This window comes from Haliaeetus leucocephalus, unplaced genomic scaffold (genome assembly GCF_000737465.1).
Source record: "Haliaeetus leucocephalus isolate CR32 unplaced genomic scaffold, Haliaeetus_leucocephalus-4.0 Scaffold964, whole genome shotgun sequence".
In the NCBI taxonomy this organism is placed as follows: domain Eukaryota; kingdom Metazoa; phylum Chordata; class Aves; order Accipitriformes; family Accipitridae; genus Haliaeetus; species Haliaeetus leucocephalus.
The window spans coordinates 4,296,794-4,321,316 of NW_010973400.1; positions in this window are offsets into that span (position 1 = coordinate 4,296,794).

Below are 24,523 nucleotides of genomic sequence, written 5' to 3' on the forward strand. Positions count from 1 at the left end.
GATTTCCTTTTCTGGAGCTGGTCTTTTGGGCTTGAAACAAGTGGGCAACAGTGGAAAGCACTGAAAAGAAAACAATATAGTATCATTTATCAGGCCTTTTGCAATGTCAGCTCTCCATTGTTCTTGCTTTAAAAAAAATACATACTTCTTGGCTTTCCTAATTCATCAGAGAGACATGCAGTTGTTCTGGTTTAGACATTAGCATTTGTTTTGTTTATTCCAGTTCCAGTGGGCAAAAATCAAGTAAACCTGATTAATTCAATGGTCTACCTACAGTTTTTCCAAAAGGATATGGCAAGCTATGATAGAGTAGAGCTTGAGAAACACAGATATAGCACCCTAGGGGCTAAATTCTATGGATGTTGTTGACAGAGCATCTGTCTAAATGATCTTCCAGCTAGTACTTGGGAAAATCAATTTTTTTGTTGTTTTGCTGACAATTTGAAAATGTAAGTTAAAAAACTCATTACTGCTCAAAATTCAAACACTTTGGCAAACTGTACCTTGGGGAAAATATTCAGAACACTTTATGTGTTTAATCTGGATTTGAGACCTTCTTATTTTTCACTGAGATTTGAAAAAAAAAGGGATTTTGTAACAAATTGTCATTTCTGTCAAAAAATACCGAACAATTTCAATAAAAAATGCTGTCTGAACCCCACCCGATTACCAGTCATAAAAACTGCAGCCAACACCATGCTTTACACATCAAATAATAATTAGCTGGCATATGAGAAGAATGTAAATGAAAATAATATCCAAATGGTCAACCTGGGGCTCTCCAGCTACTTGCTCCAAAGCCGTTCATGCCGTGCTGGCACTGCACACAGGTTGGGACCCACTGGGAGAGCCACCCCTCCAGCTGCTGAGGAAGCCATCCAGCACGGGCACCCCAGCCTTGCTAGGACTGAGCACCATGTTCAGAAATGAGTAATAGGACCCCACAGGGAGATGTTAACCTTTTCCACTTGTGAATACCTCCTGGCACTCCTCTGCTCCCTGCTCTATCTGCTTTGTGTAGGGCAGGTCTCATTTGTATGGTGATTTTGGCAAGTAGCTCACGGGATCAGGGAGGTGCGCTGCTGGGTGTGCATGGACTGATCCTTCCTCTGTGTCCTACAGCAGGTGGCATTTGCTCTTTAGAAGGAATCTTAGTGGCAATCACCAACAATAAATTAGTTCCCAACCTACCATAGAGCTATCTGGCCAAGGGACAGTTCAGTCGGCAGACTGTACATCGAAGAGTACTCAAATTTGGCTTTTGTACAACTTGGACAAGACGATGCCTTGAACGCTTCAAGAGCAAGGTCAAACATTTTCAGTCACAGGGTTTCCAGTTCAGCAACGCACTTCCTATTTGGGCAGCGAAGATGTGCAATTTTCCAGTTGTGCTAGTCAAACATGAGGGATTTGTAATCTTTTCACACCTCTGAAAATTGGGCCAATTATCTAGATACCATAAAGGAACTGGCTGACTCAAAGTCTCATCCAGGAGTAGGAGTGGGAGTGGGAATAGATGTAGTAATGATCTGAGGTTTTTTATTGCATATATTCCTCTCACCATTTTAACCAGAGCAGTCAAAGTACTACAAAGTCAGAGATACTAAGCCACCTGATAAATGGATCACATTTTCTGATTCACCTGCATTGCTGCAAGCGAAACGTAACCAAGCATAGGCAAAAGGTAACTTCTTGTGACATGTCATCTCTAAGATTATGGCCTGGCTCCAAGTGAAAGAAAAACATATAAACATCCTTTGTCACAATAACTTTTAAGATTGCCCAACAAATACTATTAAAACACTAATTTTCAGTTCGTTGTGAATTTCCCAAGATTCTGTGTTGGGACTGAAATTTTCCATTTTGGTTGCTAGTTTATAATTTTATTTTTTTTTCCCGGTTTTGGAGGGGAGAAATTTAGCATGAAATGGTTAGACATTTCCAAGAAGAAGACTAAATTAATTTTTGGTTTTAAATTCTGGGGACATTTCCTTTGATTTCTAATGGGAACCTCAAATTTTACAGCTGGCTGGCTGCTATGGATGGGATGAGTCTTTCGCATTCCCCGTGAGAATCTGCCCAGAATTGGCAAAGTTTCAGGCTTTTGCAAAACCACAATTCACACAGTTTTAAGACGTTAGGCAACCTCCCCAAAGGTTCTCTCTGCCCAATTATTCTGTTATCTCAAGTGGCAGAAGCCCGAGAGGGTGATACAGAGGCTCCAGCCCTGCTGATGGCCCATGTGGGTGCCAGGACCATAACGCCTGTGAGAAAGCCTACTTTTTCACACTGCCTTCTTAAGAACCTAGGAAATGAAACAAAAAAAATGTTAACTGCAGGAAGATGCAGAGGTTAGGTATCACCAAATTCAAGAGTCCTTGTGCAACTTCAGTTTCGTTTCTTGTGTCATGCAGATTTTCACAACTCGATGACTTCCTACATTTCCCATTTACCCCTGCCTCATTCAATGCAATGAGGCTCTGCTTTGGGAACCGATGTTCTGAATGAAGGAGACTTATTTTCAGTACTGCTATCTCTGTGCTTTCAAAGCATGGGAAGGGTAAGAAAAAAACTGAAAATGAAGGTTGCAGTAAAAGAAAGCATGGTCTCTTGATTAAATTAGTTGAGTTGGATTCACTTTTATCCTGGTGACTGTTAAGCCCATCTTTGGTCACTGAAACCAATTTTCCCCACAAGTCATTAACTGTGCATTTCTCATCTTCTAGATATCTGATAAGATCATAGATTCTGACTTGCAGAAGCAGCTATCATTCCCAACTGCAGCCAAACTCAGTGTGCAAGATCAGGTCATGTGTCTCCTACTGTGTCTCCCCTCGATCTCACCTTTCATCAGTCTCCCCGTGCCTTGCTTCTCTGACAGACCAACGGGGATGACAGCACCCCCTCCTCTCTGTTTTGGGAAGACTGATGAGTGAATGTTTGTGAAGCCCTCGAATCCTGCGGTGGTGAACCCCACAGGAGAAGCCACAAGGAAATTAATAATTCTGTCTTCAGAATGAGATTTGTACTGTAAATAAGGCCTGGGGTCACACTTCAGATAATAAGTAGACAACAAAATATTGAATTAGGAGAGCACCATCCATTCTAAATGCGGTAGTGGAAAATATACTAGGTGTTCGTTTAATTAAAGACTTATATAATTCATACACACAAGGGAAATGATTTAAGGTTCATTTTTGAGTTAAGAATTGATTTGCAACCTTAATAATGCTCTTTTAAAACAGTGTGTGGGTGGCATGTATGTTTGTTACAGCCTGCCAGCCAGGTAATTCAGGGAAAGAGGGAAGCTTTGAGCTTTCAGCCCCTGGTCATTTCTTATGGATAATTCACTACCTGCACATCCTTCCTGGAAGCGGCTACATGTATGTTACTGATGGCTTACGAAAACAAAACAAAACCAGAAAGATGTAATGCAGTATTTATTTAAAATCCCTGTTTTGGGAAATCATTGAATCATGTCTGTCTTGAGGCATTGTGGTTCCTTTCCTAAATACTTCTTACTGAAGATATTTCACGGTAAAACAACCAGTCTTAGGGCTGCCTGTTCCAGGGCCAGGGAAGAATTGTTTGAAAGGCAACTCTCAGCCTTTCAAAATTAGAAATTCTTTGTTAAAACACCCTCTATTTTCTTTAAGATCAAACCCCACACTTTATTTGAGAACATGGGTTATTATTTCAAGGGATTTTAAAAACTTGTCCTGAGTAGACCAATGTGGATCGCGTTTTTTTTACCTATGAGGTGTTTTTTTTAATTATGACAGCAGGCACCTGGAGTCTGTCAGGGCTTTTGCCTGAACCCAGCTGCATCCTTCACGCTGATCCTGCTTCCAGCTTCAGACATGGTCTGACACGATGGAAACAGAAAATTGACGCTGCACCTTGAAGCTGACACACAGGGAAGATTTCCTGGCTGGAAATGGCTGGGTGGCAGTTTGGGGACACTTGTAGGGGCCTGGCACTGTGACACTGAGCAGAAAGCTCAAGAATTGACCGTCAGGGACATCTGGGGACAGAGCTTAAGGAAGCAGAGAAGGAAAGCCTAACTGAAGCGTTAATTCCCCACACATCTGTATCATGGGAGGGAAGTGTCAGACACATGTGACCAGAATGGGACTGCTTAAAATGAGCAAATTTGGCCAATATCTAATAACATAGGTCTCTGGCTACAATTTGCCTTGTATCATATACATAGTGCCAAGCCACTACGGGTGTAGATACAGACAGCTGGGGCAGCTGCGGTCTTACAGGTGCAACAAAGTGGATATTGCTGTTCCCAACTCTTGTAATTATTAACTGTGCACATTTAGATGAAGAAAATCCCCAAGAGGCAGAAGTCAAGCGCATTGCTAGTGTAAGTGTTTGGAAGCCAAAGAAATGAAACATGTTTTCACTAGTAGGCAATCAATGATACTTTTTTTTCTTTTGCAACCACTGGTGCCTCTTGTCAAGCACCTACATCTGTTTTATGAACATCTGAAATTAGAGTGACCTGACAAAGAAAAGCATCAAGCCTCTGCAGGTCCAGCAAAAGTCACTAAAAATCAAGATTTGACCCTGCAACCTTTGATTTTAACCACCCATGGCTATATAATTTGGTCCACAAGGAAGAGAACACTTTCTTGCCTTAGTGATGCAGTTTGAGAACTGCAGGGGAAGAAGCTGGCTTCTCACCTGATGCAAAACACCCCCAAATCCAAAAGCATGGTCCTCTGGCTTTTCTGGAGGAGGGGACAAAAATCTCTTCCTCTCTGTCCACTCATTCCTGTCTCTTCTCTCCTTTTTTTCTGTATCTCTCTTTTCCTCTCACTAAATAAAAAGACAAGGTTGCTTCCTGGGCTTCCCAGGAGAGTTTAAAATAATCCTAAAAATGCTGCCAAAAGGACTGTAAACACATCTCTCCCTGGGATTTAATTAGTAGAAAGAACTGTGCAACCAAGTGTATATTTAAAGCAATCTAATAGTCTTTGCCATGATGAAGTCTAACATGCCAGTTTGTGTCTGAAAAAGAGAAGTCTGGACAACACCTTTGCTGTCAAAAAAAAATAGCCAGGGAAGGCAATAAATATTTGCTCTGTTGCCAGTTCATCAGTTCTTATTTAACCAGCCAGTGCAACAAAAGCTTAATACAAAAATGTACTGCAACCTTCTTCTATCCCTCCCTCCCTCTTCGGCTCTCTCTCTTCCTCTCTCTCTCTCTCTGGGATTGGCTTATTTAAAAACTATATTTCTGCCTAGGCATTCAAAAATGCTGAATGCCTCAAGCAAACTAGTAGAATAAGCATGTTTCTCTACTGTTTCTTGGCAGGGTCCACCGCCTGAGTCCTGCTTTAAATTAAAGCACATGTGGCTTGAGTTTAGCATTATCATGAAAATGAAATTACCACTTTAGAAAAGTCAAGTTATTTTGGAAGTGAAAACTGCAGGTCAGAGCCCACCAAAATTCCAAAAACTTGCTCGAAAAATGTCTCGTTGAAGGTTCAGAGCTGCTGCTGCGGACAGTGCATCCTTTTAGGTCCTGATTTATAGTCTTCCCCTTCATGGTTTCCTACATTTGTTACACGCTCTTGGGAAAACCTTACAGACCTTGGCTCTTTGTCACTGGCTCCCTCTGCAGCTCCTCCCCTGGAAAGGGGAGAGAAAAAAAATATCTATCAGACATCAGCTACATTGACCTGAGGCTCATCCTACTGTTTTGAAGTCCTTTTGAAAAATGCCCTGGCACTGGTAAATACAACAAAGCCGTGTTGAAGCACTGGTTGTTTGCTCAGCTAAAACCCCTCCGTACTATTACATTAATTTTCTTGCCATCAGCTGAGGGCTGCATGGAGAGGAGACACGAGCCCGCACTCTCCTGGCTCGGAATGGGTTCTCCTGTGCTCTTTTTCACGCCCAGAGGTTTGAGTAGGTGGTAAATCTCATCTGTTGCAGCAACATGGTGGTTTGAGCAGGGTTTGGGTTTTATGTTTGTGTGTATGTGTGTGTGTGCATGTGTATATCTGTATTTTGGTTAGTTAATACTTAGGTTAACTATAGATTTTTCTTTCCCTCTGGGCTTGTTGTCATGCAAAACTAGATACATCAGGTCAAAAAAAAACCAGACGTCAAGTCCCACTGCTACTATCGAGAATGTGACAGAAGTGGATATTGGCTTGTCACATTGTGGTAGTAATGAGTCCATCTATAGGATGCCGCTTGCCAGAATCTGAACTATACCAAATGAGTCGGTTGCTAAAGAAATATTGTCAGATGGGCTTGATTCTTTTGCTCCACAACATTGATTTTATTTTATTGCAATTCCACTGACTTCAGTGGAGTGAAGCCAGTCTCTGGGAGGGTTAGGGAGCAGGAGCAGTCAACCGCCAGCATGCCAAATATTGCAGCTGAAGTTGGAATGACCAGTGCGTTGTATAATCCTGTGGAAACATGTTTGGTGATTGTGCAAATGGAGCTGGTAAACTGGCTAAGAAGTCAAGCCACAATAACTCACTCTGTTCCCTACACACACAAGCATGTACACTCATACACACAGAAAGAAAACTGTGTCTGGAAGAAAATAATTCTTCAGCCAACAACTTCAGAGACAGTTGGAAGGACAGAAGAATGGTGAATGCCAAGAAAATTTTCCCCAAGCTAAGAATTAGTAACACTGCCTTGCCTGTTGAGGTTTGCCAACATGACTGGAATTGGTGGTAAAGTGACTACTGATTTTCAGAGAATTTGGATCAAGCCTTCATCCTTCCATGGAGCATTTAGAATAGAATAGAATAGAATAGAATAGAATAGTTCAGTTGGAAGGGGCCTACAATGATCATCTAGACCAACTGCAAGAATGCCTTAGTAGGTACCTACTCCTAACTTTGAGCCAGCCCACCTACAACACAAAGAGTTGGAGTTTGGCCAAAGTCCTACTATAATTTGGGAGGCAGTCAAGAGCAGAGCCTAGGGTCCAAGTTTCTTTGTTCTGCACTGCAAGATACTACCATTGGTCTTATCAGGTGATGCGCCTCTCTGGCAGCAGAGGGATTGGTCCTGAGGCTCCTGTGGACCTACTTTCAGACCTGTTCCTTTTTTCCTCCTACCTCTATCTCTTCCAGAAGGATTTTTGATAAGAGCAGTCATGACCAGGCTTTCCAAACCATCACAATGAGCAGAAGGGGGATTTTGTTTCTGTAGAGAGATCCGGGGCAAGAGCTATGGTTTCATCAGTCACAGTGCCTCAGGACCTAGGGGTGAGGAGAAAGGGACACTGACAGTTTGGGGGTAGAGCACACGAATTCAAACCCATCAAGAAGTTCTGGGGCAGGAGCAGGGCTGCGAAGGGAGTAACTGAGGTCAGAGGGTCTAAGGAAAAGTGTTGATGGGCAAGTGCACATTAGTGGATACAGCAACCACCTTACTTACAGTCAAGCAAATCACAGCTGTACTTAATTTTGATCAGACCCTTTGAAAGAACACCTCTCTTGAGTTTGAAGGGGATGGGCAGTTGGGGGATTCAGATGAGAGGTCATTTAGGCAGGGTGGGGGTTTGCAGGGAGTGAGGATACAGCTGCCTGTGGGTAGCTGTGAAATGGCAGAGAGCTTTGCTTTGTTGGAAGGAAACACAAGAAGCACTGGTTTTGGGGGCAACAGGGATGAGTACAAGGTAAGGAACAGACTAGAGGGTCACCACATGACAGCCCTCCATCTCCCTTCCTGGGCATTTTTAACCAAACTTGAATTTGTGCTCAATATCTGCTACTGCTAATCTGCTAATTGATCCTTATGGGTCCCTTCCAACTCGAGATAATAGATGATTCTATGATTCTACGCCAACATGTCTCCATCCTCTCACACATGACTACCCCCTTCCATCCCATGTGCCAGCATATCCTCTCATCAGTTGAATGTACCCTGTACTCATTAGGTAGTTTTCCAACACAGTGGTTAGTACAAGCTAGGTGTTACAGGTCTCTTATCACCAACACAGCACTCCTAAGGTCACAGGATACAAAACGTGCTCAGGTGAGCGGCCACCTCTGCTCAGGTGAGCTTCCAACCAAGCACCCTGCTTCTGCAATAAGCAAATAGATTATTACACAAGGAAAAGGCTTAAGTTCTGTATCTGAAAATATGATTTTCAAAGGTGAAGGAAGGCACCTGATGGAAAAAAAAAGCGCTTTTAGTGTTCATAAACAATGAGAGGCTCTAAATGATCAATTGACAGCTCAGAAAAGAGAACTTGGAGTCGCTGCAGCTCTTTGAAAATAGGAACACAGGTATCAGCAGTCTAAAAAGCAAACAGAGAGAGAAAACTTGTTAGCAAAGACTAAACTATAAAGCACAAAACATCACTATTTAACTATATGCATGTGTCTTGGGCTCATTTCTTGAAAACTGTGCAGATGTGGTCACCTTATCTCAACAGAAAAAAAGCGGAGATCAGGAAAGGCAAAGACAATAATGATCAGTGATGATCAGATGTATGTATGGTATGGTATCTGTAAAAAGGAGACACTGGAAAAGAGACAGCTGATAGAGGCTTGTAGTAATGGAGTGTTATGGAAAAAGCAAGCAGGAAACAATTACTTTCCATTTTGTAGAAGATGGGAAGTGGCAAACACCATAGGAAATCATCAGTCTGCAGGTTTAGATCAAAAAAGAAGTATTTTTTAATCAAAAATGTAATTAAGTGGGAGAAATCATTATTGCAGGCTTGTACAGAAGCCAGAGGTGTTAATGGGCTTAAGGTGAGATTCAAAAATCAGGAATAATAGCTGTACTAGTGAACAGGCTGTAGCCTCTAACTCAAAAAAATCTCTGCTGAACAGTCTGTGGGACAATGAGTGGGTACATTAGTAAAAATCCTCTCTTTTCACCTGCTTATCATGAGCTTTACCATTGCTCTATCAGAGAAATGATGGGGGAGGGTCCCCTTTAACATAATTACTCCTGGGTTGGTGCACTCAGGGTTAGTGTGGAAAGCCCCACATTTGAATCCTCTCCTTGGCTTTCAACCCAGACCCTTTTTTTTTTTTTTTTCCCTGCAGAGTGCTGCATATCTGCTGAGCCATCCTCTTCCCCGAGTACATCTACACTGTCATGTTAGCTCTTGCCTCAGATTTGCTCTCTGATCATCTGTGCCAGTGTTAGGCTCATTCTCTGACTCATGTCTGCAATGAGCTAACTGGCTCTCCAGGCAGAGGAAATTCAGGAATCCAGAAGCAGGAAGGTAGGAGGGAGATGATCTTGTCTAGTGGTTAGTGCATGCACTTGCAACATCTGCTTGCCATTCTGGCCCCATATATGCACAGGAACATATATGATTTATTTTCCTATAATTCACACACATACAACATACGATGAGAAATATTTGTATTATATATTATTACTTAAGTATGTTATATATCTAACGAGAAGAGTAATAAACCTGAGGGAGAGCAAGATTGAGAAACTCTATGTCTGAATATCCTGCAGACATTTTCTGCAGCAAATGGACACGTTTCAGCTTTGGATTCCCATTTCAGACTATGTAAAATGGCACTAGGCCCTAAACAGCCTCATTGAGAGGCAGAACTTCAGCCTTACTTCTTTCTCCCATGAGAAAGAGCCCATCAAAGTCTCCCATAAAGCCAGGGCTCTGGAAACAGTCCTTTCTCCTGCAGATGGGCTATGGGTCTGATGCTGGCTCCCTTCAGAAAGCTGTAAACCAGAGAGAGTCACTCAGCTGGTGAGATGCAGGTCTTAGGCTACCCCATGAATCCAGTTTGTAGCCCAAAGACCTTGACGATGTTGTAGAAGGTAAAATGTCTGCCAGGATGTCATATAGGTTCAGAGTAAGACACGCAAATGTAGATGACTACCTGTAAGCTGATCTCTAACCTCCAGGTATAGTTGATGGAGATCTACCTGGTAGAGTCAGTAAGGTTCTTAGAGTGACTCAGCTGACCGGATCGAGGTGTCTTAATGTGCAAACTGGCTCCCGTCCTGGCTTCCCATGGCTGAAATGTAAGAATCTACATTTCTGAAGGGAATATGTGTCTTTCTAACATTAGATTAACACTAAGGCTCACAAAGATCTAAGTTTTGTCTGTAGACCCTAAAAATTGTTTATGGTGGCTGCTTTATTGATCTAGCACTCATTCTCTCTGTCCTGTAATTCCCCTATTTTAAGAAGGTGAAAAGGTTACCTCCTTTTCTTTATAGGATATAGCAAAGATAAATATAGTAAAGGTTTTTAAGCTTTCAAATGCTATAGTTCAATGTGAAGTACTTTAAGTAGATGTATGCTAAGTAAATATAGCAGTTCTCATTTACAAAGATAAGAAAAAGATTTTTTGTTATAAATTTTTTATGTATGGCTCAGGATTCCACTGCCCTCTCTCCATACTTATTGTATAAGTGTGAGAAAGAAATATATATTTAAAGACTCCAGTATCTCTTATTTGGTTAATGTCCTACAACTATTTAAATGAGTCATTTGATGGCTCTGCACTTCATGATTGGTTAAGCTATTTAACATACTTTATTGCTTCTGTGATTTATTGCCTGATGAGGACACTCAAGAAAGTCTGAGAACCTCTTTGGGGTTTATTGAGCTGGTACATATTTTATGCTGATTTCAAATAAATCAATGTCTATTATAGCATAAAAAATGGGAGCATTGGAAAGAACATTGAGGAGAACTATTTCCGGAGCTTTGCGTTCTGCTTCATGCATAAAGCATGAGGGCTTCATTAACATGGAAGTATGCGCATGTGAACCTTTAGGTCCTTATTAATCATTTTGGTGACTAATACATGGAGCTCAATGATTCCCATAAGCTTCTCTAAAAGAAACCATAACGTACACACTGTGTGAGATGGTTCCCCAAAGGGGTGTGTAACTGTAACGTCTCAGATACCCTGTAGTTAGGAACCTCTTGATAGATAGCTGTGTTGTTCAGCATGTCCTTCCCTGCCCCACTCATTACATTTCAAACGAGACCATCAAGAAATAAAACAGAGCATCACCAGTCCTTGCCTTTTTCAGCTGGCACCTTGGTCATTCACAGCCCTCAGGACCTCTGCTGTTGATTTAATGAGAGCAGGACTGAATTCTCTGTGAATCAGAAAAAAATTATGTAAGCTTAGTGACCCAGGACTTCACTGTGATGTAAGTACTCATGCAGAAGAGTTAGGGTTTCAGGATGGTTGAGTCACAGCTCTTTCCCTTGGCAGCTATCTGTGGACTGTGAGGTCTTCTCTGGGCATGATCCTGAGGCTGGAGAAAAAACCAAGACTCGTTCAGTCTCTAGTTTTGCTAAATGAGAGTGGTGGGAGCAAGTAGAGAAGTGCTCCCCAGGTGTTTTCTGGTGTGGTCATTCCCAGCAGAGGACAAGAAGGACAACGTAATGGTGGTGATGAATGTTCTTTCAAGAAGTCTTTTGCAGTCTTTTCCAGCCTTGTGCCCTCTGCGAATTTAATATATCTACTCTCCACTTCATGGTCTGGACTGACCTCTGTGGAAATTTCTTGACAAGTTATATCTTCTGATTTTGGCAGATTCCTACCTACTCAACATATATAATAATTTGGTCAGTTTTACACCTAAAGTAATTTTACCTGGACTATGTCTTTAATTTGCTTATGAGAATGGCAAGTGAAACAGCATTGATTATGAAACACTTCAACTTTCCCCCATCCAAAAGACCCATTTTCCTGTTTTGAAAGAATACTAGGTTGGTTTTTTCTTGGCAAATCCTTACTGGCTGCTACTCATGTCCTTAGTATTTTCCAGGTGTAATAATTTGTTCACTTGCTCATTCCAGAGGGCTAAAATGTAAACTGACTGGCCTACGGTTCCTTGGCTTCTCCTCTTTTTATAACGGGCACTATTTCCAATTTCAGTTTTTCACCTTTCCACCAAAGGCTTGTCAAAGATAATTGATAACATTTGTAAGACTGCTTTACCCTTCTCTTTCAGCCTATGTCTGTTTGTGCAAGCATTGTGGTGCAATAGAAGTGGATCAGTCATAAGAAACTGTTAGTCCCAATGACCACACTCTGCTTGTTTGGGTTTTTCCTCAGGCTAGCTCTAGTTTGGTTCCAGGGATTTTATGCCCGTTAGCAACTACTAATTAACACTCCCAAAGTCTGTCTTCCTGTTTAGTTTCATTGTGAAGTCTAAGCCTGTCTGGAAAGCAAATCAGAGCACAGTAAATGGAGCTGGTTAGGAGTTCCTTATAAAAGTGCATTCCACATTGAAACTCGAGGGATGTGGAGCTGCACTCTCAGCATCCTAGACTGGAATTTATCAGTCTCAACCAATCTGAGAATAAATAAATCATTGAACTCCTCATTGTTCATGATGTTGATCATCTTAGACCTTTAAATTAAAAGGTGTTAAGCATATCCTTGCGTCAGCATAATCTCACAATAGCTCTTCCTCTCTGTTGGGTAATAGGCCAACTTTCCTTGGTTCTTTTCTTACTGCCGATGTATCTATAGAATGATTTCTTAATACACTGTTTGTTTATTGCTACTTTAATCCCATTTTGTGTTTTGGCCTCTCTGACTTTATTCCTAACATGTTTCTGCTCTTCTCATATGCTCATTTTAGTAATCTGCTTTCACGTCCACTCCCTGTATGCTTCTTGTGCTTGAGGTCTACCAAGAGCTCGTGCTTTAGCCAAGCAGTCTGCTCCTGTGCTCCTCTGCACAGGTTGAGACCTAATACCAGAGCATGAATTTGGATACAATGATCACTTAAGATCCCTTCCAGCCCTTTATTTACATGATACTATGATGGTTTTCTTTGTGATGCCACAGCAATAATTCATTAATATTGCTGGTACGTTGCTCTTTGGAGAATCACAATCTGTTTCAGTAAGACTGTCGCTTACATGTGCAAGAAAGGAAGAAGATCATGACCTGTGTCCAGACCTGAACCAAAGACTATCCAGAATATTCGGGTCATTCAGGAAGAAAGTAGGATGGCATGTACAGCCATGAAGCTGTGTTTGCAGAACAGCACTTCATAGCAGGTCATGAATAGACATGAGTGAAATTTAGCAACTGGTCTGGCTGAGGATTAAAATTTCTATGAGTCAACAGACTGGCTTTTAACCAGAGGGAGTCATGTCTAGTATCCTACAGCAGTTGAAAACCTGCTATAGCCTTGGAAGTGTCCAAAATGTTATGCAAAAGCAGAGATTTTTTGTTGGTGGTGTGTGTGTTTGGTTTCTTTTCTTTTCTTTTTCCTTTTTCCTTTTTTTTCTTTTTTTCCACAGAAGTTGTTCTGAGGACACAAAGTTCTCATCCAGAATCAGAAGTCGTGGCTTGTGTTACAAGAGTACAGGAGAACTGGCAAGAAACACAGAGCCCATGAGAACAAACTAGCAACACAATGGATTTGCAATATTTAATCAAGTTCTTGATGATCACAAATCTTGCAACACATTCCAAAACTACTAAAAATGCTATACAGAAACCAGCTGAGCCAATATTTAAAGCCTTTTTAATTTAACAGAACCCATTTTTTATAGTATCCAGGATATGTTTCTGGCTTTCCTACTTGTCACATGATCTCCTGTCCAGATGTGCTGGTGTATATCTAGTAGTGGACCAGCCAAACCACAGCACTTTCCTCCTGCTTGTAGCGCGTTACTGTAATTCAACCATACTTCTCCCAGCTACAGAAGCACTACATTAATATGTGGTATAACAACAATAACACAGGAGGGGATAAAGCTAACCATAACTTTAACTATGTATCTAAAAATAATAATAATAACAATGGAGTGACCCTATTCAGAGAGGTTAATTTGTGTGCAGAGTATAAAATCCAAATATGCAGTTGTTTTGAAAACTGCCCCTTTTTCTCACCTGCAACAGAAAATTTGTGCTGAGGAGATGATTTCCTGCAGCTTTCTTCAGGAAATTAGCCTTCCCCCTTTGTTTAGATCCCACAGATTGTACTGTGTGCTCTTAGACAAACCCATGGGCAGCCAGCTCAGGTCTCCTACATTTTTGCAGCCGTTTTTTCTCAGTGGTGGCTGCCATGCAGACTGAGAAGGGAATTCCAGGCTTGCGGGTTAATTATTAACACAGTTAAGCGCTGGCAGCATGCTCAGAATTAGAAAGGAAAGGCCTGAGGGCTGATTCTTCCCTCCTGTTCACAGGATAACCCCACCGGGCTGACTGCGACCTCCCAAGGCAAGGGCCGTATCCACACTCCCCCATGGAAAGTTAGTGGGATTCTTATGAATGGCTCCATTAGGAGTCGGGTTGGCTCGATGCCAAAGAAATCAGTGGCGTTGCTTCTGATTTACACGGGGGTAAGCACACGGGTGTATTAAATCCATAATCCTTGTCCCCACAGCGGCCAGAACTCAGCAGCTGGATCCTGCAAAGTGCCACAGAAAACCCTCTGGTGTCAAAAAGCATCGAGGACCCTGTCCGTGTCAAAAAGTGTTGAGGATGCTGACACAGTGGCATACCAGGCAGCTTAGGAGATGAGGAAAAGTGGGTTCAGCCAACTCAGTCCTAAACAGCGATTTCACCTTGAGTGCTTTTGCAGTCTCCATCACCCCAGGACCTCAACGCTTCATCTTGTGGATGATTACTGTGTCTTTGGAAGGTGGAGTGATGTTATTTCACAGAAAAAGAGGTCCAAGTTCTTCCTGCCTAGCTTTGCACAGGCAGCTTAGATGGCAGATGAGTCTAATTGGCTTAGATATCCCCTGCAGTCAGTGCAGAAAGGAGGACACCAAGACCTCAGCTGCCTTCTGAGGGTGACCTAGAGCTACTACACTTATTTATGTCCCTTAATTTAGATGGCCTGACTCTAGCCCAGAAAACGCATTGGGCATATTTTAAGGGTACGGAAGCATTTCTTGAGGAAGAGTTAAGTACCTAATTCCCACTGAAAGCTGAGGGAATGATGAGTCAAACCCATTTGAGTGACTGTGAAAATCCCAGTGATCATTTCTTTACTTTTGCAGAACTGCCCCCATATCACCTGGCTCTGTCACGGAGGTGTCCTTGGCATATTGGGAAGGTGAACGGAGGTCCCTGGATGTCACCCTCACCAGCCATCTCACCTTGCACGAACACAAAAGACGGCTGGGGTCCCACCACTGCGGGGCCCAGGATTCACCCCAGGGTGCAAAAACTCCCATTGCTGGTCCGGTGCCAGTCTAGGACCTCACTGGTTTTGGTGACCTCTCCACTCCAGGTCTTAGTGCTGAAGCTGTCCTGCCATGGATTTGAGCTGCTGCCTACTCACCCAAGGAGCAGTAACATTGGAAAAGCTCTGGGTGTCCATTTCCTCACTAATACAAATGCTGCCTTATGATCAAAGGAGAAGATGAATCTGCAAACCAGGGACCTCTGAGTTTCTAAGCCCCATGTGCCCCAGAAATACACGCCCACTCACCACAACACCTGGCTGCTTCATTTAATCCATTTTGTTGTGGTTATTTTTCTTTTCTTTTTTTCTTCACCTCTTGCTCTTCATCTTTCCTGATTGACTGCCATCAGAAATCCTTAGTTCTTGAGTCCCGATCAGCTCCTGCCTGAGCACTGGTAGGTGAAGATTTATTTCTCTGTTTTCCTGTGAGGAGATCTTCACAAAAAATGTATTGTTCTTAATAGGGATTTGTTCTAAAGCAAAAAAAAGAAAAAAAATACTAGTTTTTTTGTGAAATCACTGACATTAAAACACCTCCTGATTCCCATTTATTCCCTTAATAAAGCAATTTTTGAAAGTCTTTCACTCACCACACGACATTAACCTTCAAGCAGGAAGGCGATTGACTGCTTTTATTATTTCAGCAGCGTTTCCTAGCTTGGCTATGCAGCTAGTGCTAAGAGTGTGTGTGTAAATACACATTATCATCACATTACAAATCACTGCCAAACAGAGGATGTCTGCAATCAGAGAAGGGATTGTAGATTGGGTTCCTGCAGACCTGGAGTCAATGGGAAGGTACTTTCCAACTTCAATTTACAGCAACTTTTATGGAAAGGTGGCACCTTCAAGATCAATGTGTCTGCATCCCTGCCATTGTGCTGGCATAGTTATCCCTACCGAGCTGGTAAGTTGTATCCCCTTAAGCTGTATTGATAAAGCCAGCTTTATGGACAGCTATATTACAGAATCAACACCACCTTGGGCAAGTAAACTAGGGCCAATTCTACCTTGTGCATTACCAAATCAAAATTTAAGTTCTTAAATTAGAGTCATGAAGTTCATGCCTTCTATAAAGGAGAAAGCTGCAATGTTAACTGGATACAGCCAGGATGCCTATACCTAGAACCATGAGTGAATACTAACAAAGCTCTCCCAGCAACTGCATCGATTTTCCTCTTTGTTTCGCCCACTTCAGCAAACAAGAGATAAAGCATCAGACATTGCCAGTAAATGATTGTTACTTGCACAAGGAAGAGCCCTGCAACTTGCTGTACCGACTCTGTTGTTTGCTCAGCTCTAGATGTCAGAGAGTTAGATGAAAACAAACACACACACCCCAAAAGCACATCAGTATCTGTTTCGTTATCTCATTTGCTTGGTATCTGGGCATTAAACAATCCTTTTGAAGAAAGTTTATAGTGCCAAAGGACATTTTCGACCCTTCCTTTCTTTTCAGACTGAATGGATTATGGGAGTCAGTGGGTTATCCATGAATATGAAACAATTTAAACATAATTTGAACTCACCGTAAGTTCATTCCTCAATCACCAATGCTAAAACCAGCCTTGTCTCTGAGCCTAGACATTTTATTCTAGATTTCTTTATGTGGAACCATAACGCAAATAATCAGTATGATATACCCGTGGAAGCACATGCCTCTGCTGCATCTAGGTTTCCTGAAGCTTATTTTAATATTTCAGTTCATCTGAACCGTCTGTATTCTCAGTTGGTTCACACTGCATTAGACGTAAAAGGCAGCTGAAATAGCGATAAGAATCGCTGAGATGCATAAGGCACATGTGGTTTCAGGTGCCACTGAAGGTATTTGTCATCGAAAGCCAATGCCATGCTAAAACACCTCTGTTGCTACTATGTAACAAGTACTTCATAGAAATAGCTAAAAATACAGTCCTTTCCCCAAAGAACTGATCATCCAAAGGAGGGTATCCAACATGGATGTGCATTATGGACAGTGTACAGGCAAAAGGGATAGTGGAGAGTACCTTCTGAGACCCCGAACATATCTTTAAATCATAATTTGTCAAGAGACTGTAATTAAGGCTTTTTTGCATGCCTGGGGTAAGGGAAGGCCGCCTTTTCTGATATTTTAGGAGACCTTCAGCTCTGCAGAGTGGCTTGGCACAGCAGGGCTGGGAATAAGGTCAAAGCAGAGGAGCAGCCTGGGAAACGGCATCAGCGAGAGCCTGGGTGTTGCTGTCATCTGCAGCTGCTTTGGTGAGATGAGGAGGAGGTTACTTCCAGAGAGAAATCCAAAGACCTGCCTGTAGAAGCACCAAGATGATTTCTTCATCTGTGACTTTTATTAGGATACCATTTGCTCATAAATCTAGACAAAGTAAGCATTTTATAAAATTGAACTAACGAAGCTACCTCTCACAAACACAGAAATAAACTCTCATTTTGTTCCCTTTTCCCCCACATCCCCACCTCGGTCTCTGCTCCAGCTCCACCCCAGCAGACCGTTCCCACACTGGATGATGCTCAAATCATCTAATAGCATCTTTCTGACAGCGAGACAGAGATAGCGGATGCCTTCTCCTGGCAAAACAGGCCCCTGCAAACAATGCTGCTTTTGTTAATGTTATTTTCATTTCCCAGATCCTCTTAGTCTAAAAAAGGGGAGATGGGCCCTAAAGGTATTTGGAAGACATCAGTCCTTCAGAGGTATTTCCTTATGCAGCCTGAAGGATAGATCCAGTGAGGGTGTGAACGTGTTTCGTAGGGATTGAAGCAAGGACATTACGTAAGGTAGGGAAAAGGATACCCCCCCAGGCTCCCTGGCTATTCCCTGAAATCACCAGAGAGTGCAATCAAAGGAAGACATCTTTGTAGATGATTTGAGAAACATTTATAAAATCTGGCTTACCCTTTTTTAATACTTTTTTTTTCCCCCTCCTGTTGCTCAAACTATTTATGTGTTGCTGCTCAACCTGCATTTCAAAGTGACCTGCAAAGTTACACAAGCTGGACTAGCCAGGCTGCAGACAGCATCTCTGAAGTGCTGAGTCTGTTTTGTTCGGGCACGTGGTTCAGACCCAGAAATGAGAAAAACAAGAGCAAGATCCCAGACCTGCCACAGTTTTGACTTCTGCAGCCCTTTGCTCTTTGCAAGTTGTGAGACATGGGGGAATTGTGGCTGCAGGCAGTTGATGCTCTGTTTTACCAATCCAACACCGTAACCAGCAGCCCTTGCTAGATTTTTTCCTGTTTGTTGAAATCCTAGCTGCCCAAATTTCTGAAAGCTGTTTTCAAAGGATTTTGACAAATGCCTTTTGCATGGGAGTTGTTTCATATTTTGTGGGCATCATCACATACAGAGGAATTTTCTTGATTAAGTGTAATCTTTATTAAGCTCTCTCACAAAATTATATTCCTCCTTCTTCCCCACATTTCTTTTGCAGTATGATCTCACTTTAGATTACTAATGCAGCCAGATGCATCCTGGATAATTTGGCTTCATGCAAAGTGTCATTTCCCTGCGATCTCTATGTTGATACAGTTGTTGATACAGTTCAACATTATCCAATGATTAAAACAGGACGAAATCACATCTCTACATTTGTGAAGAACAATTCTGCTCTGGAAGGTCATCACATACAAAAATGACTCCATTTTACTCAATAGATACCCTGCTTTAATTTTGATGACAATGATAACATTCCCAGTTCCCTTTAGGCATGCACAGGTGATGCTGGTGAGAGCTGGTAGGAAAACCCTCCCTGGCACCAGCATGGTTTGAGGAACTCAGTCCCATTGACTGTGCAGGGTGTACAGAGCTTTACCAACACATTGACAGATGCTCCAAATAAAGGTTAATTTTAGAAAAGTGAAATAGAGCTGTCGTAGTGGTGCAATTAAAAAGAAAGGGTAGAGGGAGAGGAAGTGAAAAATTTAGGAAGTGCTAATATCGTGGTATGGCAGAGTTTCAGTAGGAATCAGAGATTCATGCTATTACATACAGGTGGACCACAAGCATGGTATCAATTCTGAACTCACATCTGCAGTGATCTGTGTCTTTTGCCAGAATTTTTACCACTTGCATTGAACAAAACAGTCGATACCACTGTGAAGTGACTACATATTTTTTAAATGGCTCTTTTTTCCCTCCTCGCTGTACATCATGGATATGTCTGCAGCCAAAAACACATGTTCTTTTAATTGAATTTAAAGTGGAGAAGGAACCAGCAAAGGTTTAAATTACAAGTGGAAAAAAAGGAGTTTGCAAAGCGAGGCCCTTTCAGTGACTCTGACAACCTGCTCTCCCAAATCCCCCACTCCCTCAAAAAAATGTTCAAGAGTTTTGCTTGCCCCAGACTCTGCAAAGTTCAGCCCTTCCTAATTTAATCACTTAAACTCTGCTTAACTGCAAACTCCAGCATGTTCACAGCTTTCTGTAGATGGTTATCACATCTCTTTTAGCCATTGTTTAGCCAAGCTGCGTGCACAACATTCTTTTAATCCTTGTAAAATCAAGGCAAGCGAGCTATCATTTTTGAATGTGCACAGAAATGCATCTTTTTGCAATGCTATCAGTGACCCACAACCATGTATTGGCTGTCTTAGCCATCTGCATAAATCCAGTAGAGGGAGGCATTACACAGATGTGGTTCTACAGCTGAGGAACTATCTTCAGATATTTAGGGTCAATAAAATGAAGCAAGGTCACAAACAACCAAAGCTCTGTCTGTTTTAGTGGCCAGGTTGGTGGGGGAAAGAGAGAAGGTTTGTAAAGGAGGGGGAAACATGCTTCCTGGGATGGCAAAAATTAAACTCCCAGTGCTGGAGGTGTTTGAGACAGAGATGACATTACTGTAAAGGGAGGGCACTTGGGGAAAAATAATCTTTGATTTAGATGTTCCAGAAAATATGTGGAATAAAGCTTTTCCATGAAATCCATCCATGAAATCCGTAGTGTCTCTTGTTGATTTAGCAGATGTAACTCGGGTAACTCCACATGTTATTTTCTCATCCATTTAGTGGCCTTAAAAGAAAAAAGGTAAAACACAGCCTTGTTACTTATTGTGCCTGTTCTTATTTCTGCTCTACAAGTTTAGTTGTAGCTGTGGTAGCAGGAAAAGTTGTTATAAGGCAGGACACTTACCCTGCAACATGGATGCTCCCATTGGGAGCCCACAGAATCAAATTCTCATTATGAACTCTATTTTCACCTCCCACATTGTAAGCATTGGAATAGAAAGACAAAAAAAAAAGGTCTTTGGCCTGTAAGAATATAGAATTTCTTCCTTAGGAGAAGTGAATTGAAAACTAATTTTCAAGGAAGAGAGGCTTTCTATCAGCAGTACCTTTTTTTCTTATTATTGGTTTGTATGGCTTTAGCACCTGGAACCTCCATCCGTGACGAGGCTTTCACATTGCTGGTTGCTGCAGGCTAATGCAGGGGGAAAATCGCTCTCTAAACAAGCAAAGGAAAGGAGCGTGGTTTGCTCCTATGCTACCGATGGAGACCTGGTAAAAGGAGATATTAAGGTACTTTGTCCACGTTTATGCTGCCAGCAATGGAACCCAGATCTCTTGAGTTTGAGTCCAATGCTTTAACCACAAAACCCTCCTCTCTCCAGTTTCAGTGTTTAATTAACAATGATGATGTCTGCAGCTTCCTCTTATCAAGCCACCCTTTCATCAATGATGATATTGTGGTTATTCCCCTGCTATGTGTGTGGCTGTCTTCCAGTTATATTACCAGCTCCTGAAATCATGTTCACAAGCACAGAATTTGCTAATCTTTCCCAAGTCCTTTCTCAAATGTGAAGCCAAACTCTGCTTTCAATGCACACCCATTTTATGCTACTGAATAACGTAGAAAAGTGATGGTGAAACTTCTTGGGATACATGGGTTAGCCAAAGTTTCTGCTACCATCCGGGTTGCTGCCTGAAGTGTGAGGTCTGTCCCTTTCCTCGTGTCACCACTTCAGCAGTGTAACCTGTTTTGCAAAGGACTTTGAACATCAAAGGAAAATATCCTCTTTCCTTCATGCCATTTCTGGCTGAATTGGGACATAAACGTCACTTGGTCCTGAAGGTTTTTCAAGTATGGGGGTTTTAGGTTTTGTTGCCTATTCTGGCAAATCCCCTTATTCCATAGTTCCATAATATTTACCCCTTTCCTTTGTGAGCATCAAGGGAAGAGCTTTGTAGGGATTGTTTGCCACCTCCACCACTTTCCTCTTGTTAAAATAGGACTAGGTTTAAGATCACGACACAGACCTGACACAGGACCCTTCCGTCAACTTTGTATCAAGCTGAATACACTACATTGCATGTCAGCAATATTATTTTTACTGATGTTGCTTAGAGGTGATCAAAAGATGCCTCATCATACCATCATGAGTAGCTTTGCTTCATTATTCATCTTATCTTACCTTCATTGTTTTTTTCCTGGATAAAACTTCAGTCGGTGGTCTGAGAAGAACAGGCCTCTGTCAGTCAGTTGGACTAGAAGATTGTTGTAGGTCCCTTCCAGCTGAAATAGTCCTCTCCTCTCTTCTCTTCTCTTCTCTTCCCTTCCCTTCCCTTCCCTTCCCTTCCCTTCCCTTCCCTTCCCTTCCCTTTTTTTCTCTTGTCTTTTGGTGAAATGAAAAAATAAAATGAGCAAGCTTCATTCCCATGTGTGATACACTGTGTGTTCATATGAATGCTTTTGCTTGTAACTGACATTAATTTCACATGCATCAGCGAGATATTATTTTACATGTTCTATGATCAAAAAGAAGCAGAAGAGGATTTAAAATTATTGAGTGAAGTCTCTATAGCTGCTGTATGAATAAATAAAACAGGACAGGGCTCAAATCCAGTGGCCAGGGAACATTCCACAACGCCACAGTTCAACTCACCTCCAGAGCAGGGTGGCCACATCCAAACAGTCTATTGGGAAAGATCCTTGATCTGCACCAATAACCAGACCTAAACACTACCTGGCACAATGATAGCTGGCCTGGACAAACGTAATTCTGGATTATGCACTAACAACTTATGAGTCCAGACAGTTGTATTCCAAGGCTTGTGCCATTCCCTGGCTGTTTGAAAGTACTGATATGGTCCTGGCCTCTGGTCCTACCCTTACATCCGTCTTCATTTCTTAGCAAAAGTAGGAGACAGTGGAATACTTGTGGGTCTCAACTCAGCTATGAAGGGTCCTACTCTGTGGACTGGGTGTGCAGTAGGTGGCTCCTTCATAGGACAAGGTAGAGGAGAATGCTCTCCTTCTCTGGCAGTTCCTGCCTCCAATCACCAAGGCTGAAGTCCCTGTAGACTGAGGACAAGCCTCGGAGCCCAAACACATCCACGTCTGGCCTGAAGAAAACTCAGAATGGGAGATGGCATAACAGTTGCAAGATATTCCCCGTGCTGCAATGGGACTCATCTTGCCAAGCTTTTGATGTCTACACAGCAGACATTCTGTCTTAGAGCTTTCTACAATCAAGAGAGGGAAATAGTCACTTGCTGCAGCACAACTAATCTGAACTGCTTTAAAAATTTACTTTAAGATTAAGTCAACTATTCTCTAGAAGTATGTTTTATTCTCTGTTGATAGCTAGTCCAGACAATTAACTTGGATGGAGCCATATGCACATGATCATATGGATTGCTACCCTTGTGCCTGGCTTACAAGTAGAGTGGAAGCAGCAAAATGTGATACCAACAATAAACCAAGATGGGGAGAAGTGAAGAAAGGGGGCAAGTGGCATCCTGTGGAGACATTTGTCCACCAGAAATGATTGGAAACCATTCTGAGGGCTCCTGGCCAAGACACTGGGGCATTCAGTGTTTTCTTTATTATGAAAGTGCTGCCAACTCACCACTAGTCTTTTTTTTTTCCTGAATTAATGCCATTTAATTATTAGATTCACTGTTTATGAATGGGAAATATTGGCTAGGGTACCTATGGGAAGTATTTGGTTTCTTAAGGTTTCTGGGCTATTTTTCTTGAGCAATTTTATCTTGTAATTTTAAGGAAAAATTTTAGATACTCAGTTTGGCCTTCACTGCTGCCAACAACACCTGGCAGGCTGGTTACCTATACAGAAAATCTCATCTGTCATCAGTAAAAAGTCAATCGTACAGTCCACACTGAGGCAGAATTCCCACCCAAGGCACTAGGAATCCCTCCAGAATAAGGAAGACAGAACTGGGCTTTTATTTTGTCGTTCATCTCTTCTTGTGTTTTGGCTTTCATCCATTTTGAGGGAAAATAAAATTTGCTGTAGTTGACCGCTTGAGCATCAGCTTGTGTCTAGGTCTGAGACTGGCACACACACAATGTTTCAAACAAAGCCAGAAGATTGAGAGAGAGGGAGAGCAAGAACAGCCCTTGTAAAGACCCTGTCATCCAATTTTGCAATGTTCCAGAGAAGGAAAAACTTACTTACTGACCCCTGTGGTTACCAGCTTATACCTTGAAGCATGAAATTTGATCACCTTTCTCCTTTAACTGGTCATCAAATAATCCTACTTTTTTTAAACTCCAACCAGAGTATTTGACTCACTGGTCCTCTACAGAATGAATCCATCAGTCTTGCTTTGTCCTTTGTATGAATTTTGCACTTTCTTTTGCATCTGTTAGAGTCCCAGTTTAATCTTAATGCACTGATGCTTAGCAGTGCTCATAACACTCGGGCATGCATTAATTGATCTTTGGACATACTCTCCTTCCCCATCTGCTTCACTGATTTGTTCCATTCAATTTCATCCAACACTTCTCGCATCAAGTTGTGCTGTAATTTCCTCTGCTGAAATTCAGCATCCTTCGTGTTTGACTCCTGGGTCTTTCTATAGTTCTAATTACAAACCTGGAGGATTTAGTTGGAATTTTAATGGTAATATAATATTAAGCCTAGAGCCAAAAAAAGTACACTGTATTTTGGAACTACCATGAACTAAGAGGCAGATCAGGCAGTGGGCTTTAAACACAAATGTGCAAAAAATATTTAAGGAGACTTATCCTTAACTTAAATTCTTTCTTTTCCCCTTGACTAACTCATTTTATTAGGGAACATTTAATTTGTTAAATTGAAAGGTTCAGACACTTTAAACAGAAAAGACTCCAAAAATGTAGTGCGTGTTTCATGCCAAAATGTTATTCCAGAGTTTGCCACCCATTTGTGTTTCAGTAGAAATACTTGCCTCCCACTCCTTGGCACTGGCTCAAAACTCTTTTTCTCAAAGGAGGTGCTGAAAAAGCATCTGAGTATTAATTTGTCTTTTGTGGGAGGTTTTAGTGTTGTTATAAATCACTATAAATCACAAATCAGGCTTTAAATTGGAGACTTCATAAGCCACTCTCACTGCATAAGGCTGTGAAAATGAAAAGCTT